Source organism: Eptesicus fuscus, chromosome 1, assembly GCF_027574615.1.
Source record: "Eptesicus fuscus isolate TK198812 chromosome 1, DD_ASM_mEF_20220401, whole genome shotgun sequence".
Lineage (NCBI taxonomy): Eukaryota > Metazoa > Chordata > Mammalia > Chiroptera > Vespertilionidae > Eptesicus > Eptesicus fuscus.
Window position 1 is genome coordinate 93476248 of NC_072473.1, and position 13196 is coordinate 93489443.

A 13196-nucleotide genomic window follows, 5' to 3' on the forward strand; every position below is an offset into this window, starting at 1 on the left:
GCAGCTCAAGCAAGCTGAGAGGTAAATTAACTGGAATGTAGGAGCCCTCTTGAAAGCCATTATGACTGGCCTCTCTTGGGGTTTCCTGGATACTACTGGAAATCAAGGCCTCTCTTGAGTAGCTCAGCAGGCAGATGGTTATGCCACTCATCATGGCCTCTGAGCACTGGGCTGGAAGCCTCTGAGTGGAGAGGGCTGTGGGCCCATAAAGAGCCAATCTCACTCTCAACTAATCTCTTGGGCACTTCCAAGTAGTAGTGATACCCACCCCCTTACTGGACCATCAAATGCCTTTGAGGAGCAATGGTGCATCAAGACTCCTTCTAGGGGCTCACTCCCTATATTTGTTTCCTGGGGCTGCCATATAATTTGCCACAAACTGGATGATTTAAAACACAGAAATGTATTTCTTCAGTGTAGGCTAGAAATACAAAACCAAGGTGTCAGCAGGGCCAACTCCTTCTGAAGGGGTAGAATCTAGTTTCTGGTGACTATCAGCGATCCTTGGCAATCCTTGATTGTAGCCACATTGCTCTAATTTCTGCACCCAATTATCACATGGCCTTCTCCTATGCATGTCTTCTCTTCTGTCTCTCATAAAGATACTTGCCATTAGATATAAGGCCCAACCTACATCCAGGATGTTGCCATCTCAAGATCCTTAACTTAACCTTTTGCACTCGGATGTCTAGTGTGACTCGACACGGTTAGCATTAGAATAAAGGAATCGAGAAAAAAGCAAGCGAGTGCAAAGGGTTAATTTTATCCCCAATGACCCTTTTTTCAAATATCACATTCATATGTCTTGGGTGGATATATCTTTGGAGGGGGCACACCACTTCAAGTACTATGTATTGCCACATCTCTAACCTCATGTTTTTGTGGTTAGATGCTTTACCATACCTTTACTAATGTGGTAATGGAGGACCAAAGAGAGTGACTAGTATTCCTAAGGTCACACTGCTAGGCCATGGCAAAGGGGAGCGTTGAACACAAACTTTCTGCCTCCAAATGTATCAATCTTTTTACCATACAGGAATGAACACAAATGAGTCATATTATGTTAGAGGCATTTCTTACATATTTAAAGTGATTTTCTGATTATCTACTATGTCCTTATTCCAAATATGAACTTGGGGAAAACAGGAATAGGCCTGCTGTATGCTCCAAGCTGATGCCAGCACTTTGCTTTGCAATCAGTAACAGTGTGTGCAAATATTGAGATCTGGTGCAGTTTGGTGCCACTGGCTTTTCAGATGTCCTGGTCTTTGTGGCCCGAGACTTTCCTATAACTACCTGTAAAACTGGCACAGTAATAACAGAACAGAGAGGGCTGGTCTCAAATGTATTTTGTGGATCCTGTTGTTTCCTAGGACCAGCAATTGGAAGTGTTCTCCAGTGGGGGTACACTGGGTTACTTTTGTGCTCTCCTACAAATTAGAGCACTGACCCAGGAAGGAGTTGGCTCTCAGGGTCTTGCCAGACAAGTAAATGGGCCTGGATGAGTCACTAGCAGAAGATTCTAAAGAGCAGATGGCCACAGAGTTGTGCATGTAATTCCTCAGGCTGAACCAAGGCTGCTCCTCACAATGGCCTTATGAAACTGGAACAAAGTGAGACAGGGAGGGAGGCAAGAGGGAGAGGGACAAGTGAATTTTCTTATTCTATATAGAAAAATAGGACATTTTAGGATGGAAAGAGGCCAGAAAGCCCACTGAGAGCTCTATGTTCTTTTCTAAGCCCTAGGTTCTGACGTAGTATAATTTTCCTCCCAATACTTGTTGAACCATTTTTAAAAGCAAAAACAGCCATTTCTACTAGCGACCTCTATTACAGCATTGCCTTTGGTGAGGAGATATCTGCTTTTCCTTGGGTGCTAAGCTACCCTAGTGATGCTTTTCTTCCACAAGACCCTGAGCTACAGGGTGTTACTGTCCTTTCCTGAATTTCTGGGGCCCTGTGGTTCTCACTCCCTAGCAAGCCATGCTTGCCATTCTCCATCCCACTTCAGAATAAAATACTAGTCATTGGATCATTAAAAGGGAAAACTTTTCTCCCAGGAGGACCTAGGGCCTTAGCATATCCTCCTCCTCAGGAAAACTCCCCTTTACCCCAGGGGGAAAATGGGACTATGTTTCCCTGGGAGTTTCATTTTCCCATGAGGCTTTGTTGCAAACTTGGAGAAAATTCCTTAATTCCAAGTGAAATTAGCTAATTCTATTTTTCCACCTCCAAGTTCTTTCCCATCCTGCTAGTTTCTGACCTGTGTTAGAGCTAGTCCATAAAGACAATTGTTTTTCTAATCATCAGTGAGTGTTTGGGGTTACTTCCTGGTCCAACCCATGAGAATTAAATCAAACTAGTCATGGTGAAGAGTATAGAATTTCTGATACTTTGCCTTGACATGTCCACCCCCACCCCCCTAAAGTTTTGTGTTTGAGAAGACTCTGCAGAGGTAGAGACTAACTTCACTACTTCATCATGGCCAGAAGTGTGCTGGTGAGCTGTCCCTTGTCCCCAGGAAGGTGCCTCTCCCAAGTTGGGCACCCTCTACTGCACTCTAGTGTTGCCCTGTGCAAACTCTAATATCACTCTTGCCACACTGTGCTCTGTCTACTGCCAACCCTAGTAGACAGAAGGTGGTCTCTGAGAAGAGAGCCATGGTCTCAATGTCACTAGTCTGCTCAGAATAGAGCAGAGGGACTAATTGAAGCAGGTGCATAGTAAATAAATGAATTAAGAGAAATGTAACCAAGTAAAAACTAATGTGGTGCCCAAGTGAAAATAAACAAAGAACTAAGACAGAATTTGGCCATCTAGTCTATTGGTCCCTGCCAGGACTTGCCCCTCATAACCAGGTTCAGAACCTCTCCTCATAGTTCCAGCCATGACCTTACCCTACCCTAGCAGGGCCCACTCAGCATCTTGTATCTTGCTGCAAAGAGCAGACAATCAATGGGGCTGGGAGAGTCCAATTCCCCTGTGCCTACAAAGCCATAGCCTTTTTTCCCCATCCTAGCCATATTAATCAAGTCCACATAGATGGGCTTCTGCCTTGGTTTATCTGCTGAGTACTTCAGCTCTTTGCTGGATCTAAAGCCCTGCTCTAAGATACAGTATGTTTAGAGCCAGTCCTGTCTCCCTGCCCTGCTTTTGTCTGGCCCTTCCATTAGAAGCAATAGACAGTCCCCTCTTCTTACCAGCTGTGAGCAGGCTGTGAATGGCTCAACCGTTCAGCGTCTGGCCATGTACCTACTTCCAAACCCCAGACTCCCATTGACATGCTGGCCCAAAAAGATGAACCCCGCTTCAGATACCAGCATCTGCAAAAATCACACCCACATTTTCTTTCCACTTTTGACAATGCCTGAGCCTTCTCAGCAGCTTTTGAATGGTCTATAACCCCAGGTATCTTTGTCTTTACCAGTCCAACTTGCTAAGGAAATAGACCAGCCCACAATTGAGTGCATTTAGGATGCTTCCAAGGGACTGGAAACTGGCTGGTTCCAAAAATCCACAGAGGACAAAGCACTAAGTTTTATGTGGAAGCTCTGCCAAGATTGTCCCTATGTCAGATTTAATAGGGCACCTAAAACCCTCCTCATTGCCTGCTATCACCATCCAATAATACTGGTCAAAAGCAGCTCTTTCTGGAAGAGATACACTTTTCCTTACACACTATTGAGATCTGAGTGGACAGCTTTCACCAGATTACTAAATGCAATATTCTCAAACTGACTTCACATCAATATATCCCCACTCAGGCCACTGTTTCCAACAATATGGCCTCTCTGAACTGCTCTCCTCAGGGCCCATGTCTCATGGTAGCCTAATGGGAAAAGGCTTCATTGTGGAAAAAGTTTTTTTAGCACTTTGATATAAGTTCTCCTGAATGGTTTCTCTGCTGAGTACTTCAGCTCTTTGCTGGATCGGAAGCCCTGCTCTAAGACACAGTATGTTTAGAGCCAGTCCTGTCTCCCTGCCCTGCTTTTGCCTGGCCCTTACACTAGAGGCAATAGACAATCCATATAGAAAAACCCTTCTATGTTGTAGTACCCTCGATGGTGGCGGGACAAATACCACTAACACAATAATGACTTTTTATTGACCTGTCATGCACTTCACCCTGTGCCTGGCCTTTCCCATTTATTCCTCAGAAACACTTTACAGCAAGGTGAAGTGACTTGCCCTAGGTTACACAGCTAGTAAGGAATGTGTGTGTGTGTGTGGGGGGGGGAGAATCAGGATTATGACCCAGGCCTCTCTGACCCAAACATCTTAGCTCTCATTGCCACATAGATTATGTCAATGTCCTTGGGTTGGCTCAACCTGTCTGAATCAGATGCTTCAAAGCAACATAGGAAGATAAAGTCTGTGATGATTTAAGATGTTGTAATATGTTTCTGGCTTCCCCAAACAGAACAACCTGTGGGTCTTTCTGTGAGTAGGCAAGCATGAGGCAGCTACTTAGGATACAAACTTAGATATGCTGCTAGCAGTGGCCCTGTTTCAACAGACTGAGCTCCTTAAAGATAGGTACAGGGTTTGATTCACTTCAGAAATCACTGTAGCACTGAGTACAGGGCTTGAAACAGAATAGTGGTTTTGGCTGGAATTATGATGACACCACAAGGGAGGGCTGAAGGGCTATAAGGACTCAGAAGAAAACTGATCACCTCAGGCTGGAGGTCCAGATGGACTTTCTTTGAGCTGAAACTTGAAGTATAGATCTTATTTTAGATAGGTGACTACAAGGGGAAAAAGTTCTAGGTGAAGGTATGAGCATAAGCAAAGTGAAGTCAAAGCAAAGGCTCAGACAGTCTTAGTTAATGGCAAAGTGTAAATATGGTTGGAGCACAGGGTGTGTGGGGATGATAAGATGAAAGGTTGGAGGGGAGGTTGGGGCCAGATTGTGCATGATAGAATTGCAGTGTTCATGGCCACTGACAACTGAGCAGCCACCGTGGGTCAAGCACTGGGCCAGATGCTCTGTATTTATTATTATCTCGTCAATCCTCATAACAGCTCCATGAAGCATTTTTACCTCCCTTTGACAGATGAAAAAACAGAGGCTCAGAAAGAAAAGTACAATAATTGTCTAAGGTCAAATACGTGATAAAGCTGGCACTCAAACTCAGATCTGCTTGGAACTAAAGCCAACCATCTTCCCCACTGTTCTACACTGAATAGATGGATTAGGGAGGGCTTTGAATGTCAGATGGAGGAGATCCTGATCATGGGAGGTGATAGAAGGCAGGGCAGTAGGTTGAAAGAGTAAAATCTCAGAATGGGGAGACTCCTAACTTTTAGCAGTGGCAACTATTCTAACTGCACCATCAAAGTGGCTTCAGCTTGGGTAACATCTTGGATCCTGGGTTTTATGAGGACCTGGGGGATATGAGGAGCACAAGCCTCTAGGGAGTCAAATTCAACAACAAGGATAAGAAGTGTCCCAACATGAAATTTCTGTAGAACTACCTGTTTCTAGCATGGTCTAATAGCAGCCAGATAGAAGAAAAAAACATAGATCCTTAAGACATGATTCACAATGGCCAGCAATGCGTTTCCTGCATAATTAAATCAGGCCTGGTGGAAATATGTCAATTTTTATCTCAATGCCTTGATCCTTCTGACTGATATACTCTTTGAAAAATTGTCTTGAGTCTGTGGCATTGTATCTATTTGATCTCAGGGCTATTTGGGCCAGGAAAACTGCCTCTAGAATTAATCCAGGCAGAGGCACCCATGTGATGGCATTTGTTTATACCTCCTGTGATCAAGATGGCTGAGGCTTAGAAGACTGTGGGACAGAATCCCATGGCAGCTCTTCCTCCAGATCTCATGCTATTCGCCTACAACACTGGCCTATTCTCTAGCAAATGCTATCTAGGCTCAAGTAGACCAGAGATACAAATGAACCTGCTATTCAAAAGGCTGGGCCTACAAAAAAGTGGAAGTTCCTACCTGTAAATGTCCTTTGAAATGTGAAATCTGTGGAGACTGTGTTCAATCTGCACCATAATACAGACTGACTTAGACTAAAGGGGCTGGAGAGAGTGTCTAGGTCAACCCCACATGGTGCATATGGGAAAAATGAGAGGGTCCAGGGAGGGCAAAAACCCCCACCCCAAGACATGGGCATGTCAAACTGCTCTCTGGCCTAAAGCCCAGGGCACATAAGTTCCAAGTACAATTCTACGTGTTCCAAAAGACTTCTTTCAGATGAACTGTTTTGAGTCCAAATCACCTAAAAACAGAACTATTGCCTGATGTTGTCTATAGACATTTTCTAGCTTCCTCACCTAATAACAATAACAATAATCATAATAGTAATACCTCATGTTCCCCAAACATTTGACAACAGCTTGCATATGCATTTTTCCCTGGAATCTTCACAACAACCCTATGAGATAGGCAGAACGTGGATTTTTAAGTCAATTTTTAGCAAGGAGAAAACTGAGGCGCCAAGGAGTAAGAAACTCACCCAAGTTCAAGTGGTAGTATTCAAACTTGAATTGAGTAATTCTCTTCCAAACTGAGTTCTCTTTTCACTCCCATGGCCTTCTCTGTGAGAAGCATCAAGGAAATGGTTTTCTACAAAACTGAACTGTGGTCTTTTCCAAGCTGCTCTCAGTTTAGATAAAATATTTGCCTATGACCTTTTCCCTTCAGCAGCTTCCTAGTGACCACACCTCCAGCTACCCAAGGCCCAGCACAAATGCTCTAAGTCTCAGCTAATGCTTCATTCTGCTCCAAGATCACTTGGGACTTGAGCTGGCTCTCCCACTGTTCCCTCTGTGGAAGAAAAGATTCACATGCAAATAAAATGGGACATTTGTATTTGCATTTGGGAACATGTTGCCAAATCAAATATGATGACCACATTAACTAAATATTATAGGCATTTCCTTTCCAGTTTTCCTTCCTGTCACCCACTTAATCTGGTATAGAATGGCCATGCAAGAATGTGATAAATATTTTTTTCCTTCCTAAACTTGGATTTAGCATGAATAGAAAAAGATTGGAGTGAGAGAGTTAACTCTTGAGAGATTTACTTTGACTGGGCCAAGTATCTGTGGGAAGGAGTTAGGGTCATTCAGGATTGAGCTATCTTGCGAAGGAGGTGTGGGATCTAAGCATGATGCAGATTTTTAAGGCAGGCTTAGTTCAAAATCCATGGCTGTGTTACATACTATCTTTGTTATGTTTCAGGTTACTTAGAAGCAGATGGGCAAAGAGGTGGAAACTCTATGTGAAGAAGTAGGTTTGTGCCTAGTTGCTGCTTGGCTTCTTAAAAACATCATACATTTCCCACCTGAAATTTGTCTCTAAGGACAATGCATGGGCATGTGTTCTGGGCTTATGAAGTGGTTGATCAGCAGTAGGTATGAGGAAGGCATGGGCAAGACCCACATGAAATCTTCAAATGGGCTGGCAAAAGAAAAATTCCTACCCTGGCCAGAAGGACCGAGCTCAAATTATAGTCTTGGATGCAAGGAGGTTTTGTGTGAGAAGGGAGCTCAGAGATGGGATGGTTTAACTCCCTCAGTCTGAAGCCAGAGGAACCAAAGCCCAGAGAGGGGCAGGGACTTGTGCAAAATCAAGATCAAGGCAGGGGAAAGCTGTGTCCAGACACTGGGGCCACAGTTCTTTTCGCTGCACCAAGCTCCCTCCAACTACTTGGGCCATAGAGCTAGGGATGGACAGCTACCTCCCTTAGCTCTTGCAGCTTGCCTGCAGGGAGCTCTTTCCCAGGGCTTAGGAGGAAGAAACTGATGGCACTGATGACAATGTCCCCAGCAAAGAAGAGTTCTGTGCATATCTAGAACTTGTTTGCAATAGAAACAAGAGAAGGGACACTTCTTGATAAGCCCTTTCCCACTAGACTGGCTCTTCCTTCTCAGATTCTGTTCTATTCAAAGTTCATCAGTTTGGCTCTTCACTCATGGGATCCAGCTTAACCAAGCCTTTCTGTTGGTATGTTGGTATGATGGGGCCACATTTAATTCCAGTTAACAACCTTCTAGGAAAAGAGCAAATGGGTGGCAGTTGGAATATGGTTTTTGAGTTAGTAACTGATAAACTGGGCCTATATTTCTGGTGTGTGTGTGTGTGTGTGTGTGTGTGTGTGTGTGAGAGAGAGAGAGAGAGAGAGAGAGAGAGAGAGAGAGAGAGAGAGAATGAGTATGAGTATGAGTATGAGTATAAATGAGGTGGAAATAGCTGCTAACCCAAAAAGGAGTTTTGAAGGGAAAACCTGACTGAAGCTCTGAGAGGGCAGGGGTTCTCAGGCTTTCCAGTATGAAGTGACTTAAAATGAGGTGGGACTTTCACCAAGGAAGTGAGGTAGCATCTGAAGGTTGCCCTGTGTACCAATAGGGCACAGGGCTGTGGGTTAACTTTGGGAATGTACACTTTACAAAGTATTTCCTGACATGTTACCTCCTTTACTTTTCCCAGTGACCATGAGTGGATGTACATGTGTGTGTGTTGGAAGGTATTATTCCCATTTACCAGATGATGAAACTGAAGCCCAGAGTACATAAGTAACTCTCCATGGTCACACAACCAGTGTGTAGCAGAGCTAGGACACAAACCCAGGTATTCAGCCTCCCTTATCCCATTCTCTTTTCATTACAGAATAGCTTAAGGGATGGGAGGCAGGCTCTAGAATCCAAGAGACCTTTCTAAGGGCAAGTAGGAGAGAAGCATGACGGTTGACACTACCTTCAGCCTTCAGCCTCCCAGCATGTACAATCTGGCTACTCTGTGCTAAAGCACGAGGCAGGGGTGTAGATGGGGGATATAGCTTTTGTTACTCTCCTTTCTCCCCTCAAACCTAAGCCTGCTGCTTGCATTACCCCTGACAGCACCCTAAACTGCAGGCTCCTGGCCTAATATTCTGCTCCCACACCCCCAGCCCTAGCCCAATGTTCAGCTCTTCAGACTGACCCTGCTTGGGCCACTCCACATGGACACTGATGAGAAGCAGGTCGGTGATATTTCCTGAGCTTCTACCCACATTCCACACCCAACCTTTTGTTTTTATTTTCTGTCCCTTTCAAAAAGGAAGGAAATCTTTTCTCCTTCAGCCCTGAGTGTAAAAGGAATACCCAGACTCTCCCTCTGAATGTATGGGCACAGCTGGAAGAAGAACTTGGCAGTGAAAGAACTGCTCCCCTTGACTGATTTATTCAGTCACTTATACACCATTCAGTAGACCTTCATTGAATGATTGTGGTCCCAGACCAGTCCCACATGCCAGGTTCTGCCAGGAAACAAAGATCAAGAAACCCCAAGCTTGGCTGGCTCCCCTTTCCCCAGATGTTCTTGTTTTAGTTCCATAATCACACCTGACAAGAATTATTATCCCATTTTAGGAAAGAAGGAACTGAGGCTAATGGAGGGATGTGACTTATCTGTCCATAACCACAAAGCTAGTACGTAGCTGAGCTGAGAGTTGAGTTCAGCTCTCCTGGTGTCCTAAGTCTATGTTCCTTTGACTCACCAAACTAGACCTGTTCCAGTCTCATTCCCTCACAGCCCTCAAAAGGAAACCTCTCTGCCAACACCTTTGTTTGGGACTTCCAGCCTCCAGAACCAGAAGACAAAAAAATTTTGTTGTTCAAAATACCCGGTATGGCCCTAGCTGGTTTGGCTCAGTGGATAGAGCTTTGGCCTGTGGACTGAAGGGTCCCAGGTTCGATTCTGGTCAAGGGCATGTACCTTGGTTGAGGGCACATCCCCAGTAGGGGGTGTGCAGGAAGCAACTCATCGTTGTTTCTCTCATCGTTGTTTCTGACTTTATCCTTCTCCCTTCCTCTCTGTAAAAGATCAATAAAATATATTTTTAAAAATACCTGGTATGTGGTAGTTTTTTATGGCAGTCTTAGCAAATGTACATACCCATGTACAGAGCTATAGATTACCTACTAGACTGTAATCTCCTTAAAGGTAGGAGTCTAGCACTAACCAGCCCAGTGTCTGGTGCCCAGTAGATGGTCACTCAAGAGTTGCTGAAGTGACCTTGCCCAGGGTGGGCAGGGGAGGATATTAGCCTGGGAGGCTGGCTGTCCCATTCCTCTCAGGTCAAGTCTGGGGGGCCTGCCTGATGGCCCTTTCCTCCCTAGATTTTCTGCCACTCAAAAGAGACATCCTTCCTCATGGAAGAGGGTGTGAGCAGCTGCAGCCATCTGTTGAACAAGCAGCCTGCAAAGAGCTTGGTATCTCATGTTCCTAGAGACTCAAGGTCACTGTGGGAAATACTCAGTGCCAGTTGTCTTCACCAAATAACATGGAGTGAAGGTCTTGAGAATCAGGTTCTAGTCTCTACCCTAAGCTGAGAGGATACAAACTCTCTAGGGATTGAAGAAGGCTTTAAAAAATGTGATGATATTGGAGCTGCAGTGTGAAGAAGGCATAGGAAAGGAAGGGAAGAATAATTCCAGACAATAGGATTTGCATGAACCAAGGAAAAGCAATGTGCAGGTACACGGGATGCTCAGGAGCAAATATGGGATTGTTGAAACAAATGGATTTTGTGAAGGGTGTGGCCAAGACCTTAGAGAGCTGAGTAGAAAGTAGAATAGAATGTTGAGGTAAAGTTTCAACATCAAGCCTAAGTTGGAACTTCATTCTGAAGCTAGTGGAGATCTAGGCATTCTGAATGGGATGAATGACTAAAGGTAGTGTAGGGTACAGCCTGGAGCAAGGAAGATATGTAAGGGAGCATCTGCCAGAAGCCCTGTGAGACAAACTTGTTTGAACCTCAGAAGTCAAATGGTGAGTGGTGGCCAAGGGAGAGTGAGAAGTTTCTAACTGGGCAGCTGGGGATATAGTAGGCCTCCTGGCCAAGACCTAAAAAATGCCCAGCCCTGCCTGTGTGAGCCCACTGTCAAGCTTATCCCAAGGGCCCAGCATATAATGAAGAGTCTCTCAGGAAAGGTTTGTGGACCAAATTAATTTTCAGAAGAAACAAATGCTAAGCTTCTGTTTTAACACTATAGAAAGGCTCTCTGCCCCACAAAAAAACACAGGAAATAAAGAGTGGAGAGACTTCATTGTGAAAAGCAGCTAATATTTAAACCCAAAACTTTAGAAACACTCATAGAATTCAGTTCCTGATAGCAAAGAAAAGTTTAAGCTTAGTAAGTGCAATAGCTCATTGTGGTTTACAATGTCATGTAGAAGGGGAGGAGAGTTCATCTAAAGTGACCCAGCTTCATCTAGCAGCATTAATCATCAATAGCTTTGCATACATTTTGGCCTAATAATACAGGAAGAAAAGGCTTTTTCAAGGCCAAGGAAAATGCTGTTTTATAATGTCACCTTTTGCCTATCTCCAACTGGCCCCAAGATGAGTATACACCATAAGCCTTTTTCTGTGAAAGTTCTGCAAAGCTCTCAGGGGCATGCATCATGAGCTCCATACTCTTGCAAGAAGTTAAGTCTCAGCAAGATGCCCACATGACAAAGGGTGTATCTGTGAATCCTTGGTCCTTGGTCCTATTGCCCTAGTATAAATGGTGTGGCATATAAATAGCACCCTATGCCTAAGATGAGAGCATTGGTCAGTAAGGAGAACTTGCAGCTATTCTGACATTCATGCTCAGCAGAGTAGGCAAAACCTTCAAAGACTTGGGTCCACATAGGGGAGTAGCTAGCACAGATTGGTTATAAAGCTGAGAGTATAATCCAGAGCTCTTGACTCCTGGACTCGGGCTCCTTCTAATGGACCATGCTGTCTGCCTCTCAAGCTAGACCCACTGATCCAATCAGTTTGATCATCTTGATAGAACTGACTGGTCAAGTCAGTGAACATTAATTTGGCTTATTCCTTTTCTTACCCAAATAATCAGTTGTTTGCATTGGCCAGGAAATGAGTCTAAATCAGGCGTTCTCAAACTACAGCCCGCGGGCCACATGCAGGTGTTTTTGCCATTTTGTTTTTTTACTTCAAAATAAGATATGTGCAGTGTGCATAGGAATTTGTTCATAGTTTTTTTTTTAACTATAGTCCGGCCCTCCAATGGTCTGAGGGACAGTGAACTGGCCCCCTGTTTAAAAAGTTTGAGGACCCCTGGTCTAAATGGACTGGTTGTTCAAACAGGTTCTTGACTATGACTGGCATGGAGGGTTTTGTGATTTAGAGTTGGGGTTGTCTGTCACAGTTAAATGGTCCATCAAAGAGCAAGATATTAAGAATAGACCTAAGTCGTACATCCACACAATGGAATACTATACAGAAATAAAAAGAAATAAGCTATCAAGCCATGAAAAGACACGGAGGAACCTTAAATGCTCATTTTTTTTTTAATATATTTTATTGATTTTTTACAGAGAGGAAGAGAGAGGGATAGAGAGTTAGAAACATCGATGAGAGAGAAACATCGACCAGCTGCCTCCTGCACACCCCCTACTGGGGACGTGCCCGCAACCAAGGCACATGCCCTTGACCGGAATCGAACCCGGGACCTTTGAGTCCACAGGCCGACGCTCTATCCACTGAGCCAAACCGGTTTCGGCTTAAATGCTCATTGTTAAATGAAAGCAGTCAGTAGGAAAAGGCTATATAGTGTATAGTTTAATTTATATGACATTCTAGAAAAGGCAAGACTATGGAGAAAAAAAAAATCAGTGATTGCCAGGAATTTGAGGAGAGGGAGGGAGTGATGATGGAGTGAAGTGTGGGATATTTAGGGCGGTGAAACTCTTCTGATCTGTAACAGAGAAAAAGGCAGATGCCTGATAGACTCTGAAACCCTGGCTAAAAGTCTGCACTGACCCATGTGGATGAACACTGAACAATTTGGTCATGCATCTAAATACTTAGGAATATCCACATATAGGCATTACCTAGTCATGTTCTTCTGTGATATGCTGTATGTAGCTAAACAATAGCCCCAGAACCATATGAAATGGAAAAAGTAAAACAAAATAGAAACTCACAGGATAGTTGAGTCATCAAAGCACTTCCAAATTTTCCCTTTCAATATAAACCAACTGCATTAATTCCTATGATTTTCTCTACCAAAGACAGAGGATGTGGGTATATACCAAGAAGTAGAACTCATTAGACTCTCATTTTTCTCCCCAGCCTAGATTTTTGTGCTAAGTCCTTGAGTATCTAGTACCTGGAGCAAACAACCAGATATGGCAATAAAAACACAAAAGAACACAGTAGACAAAAACCACTG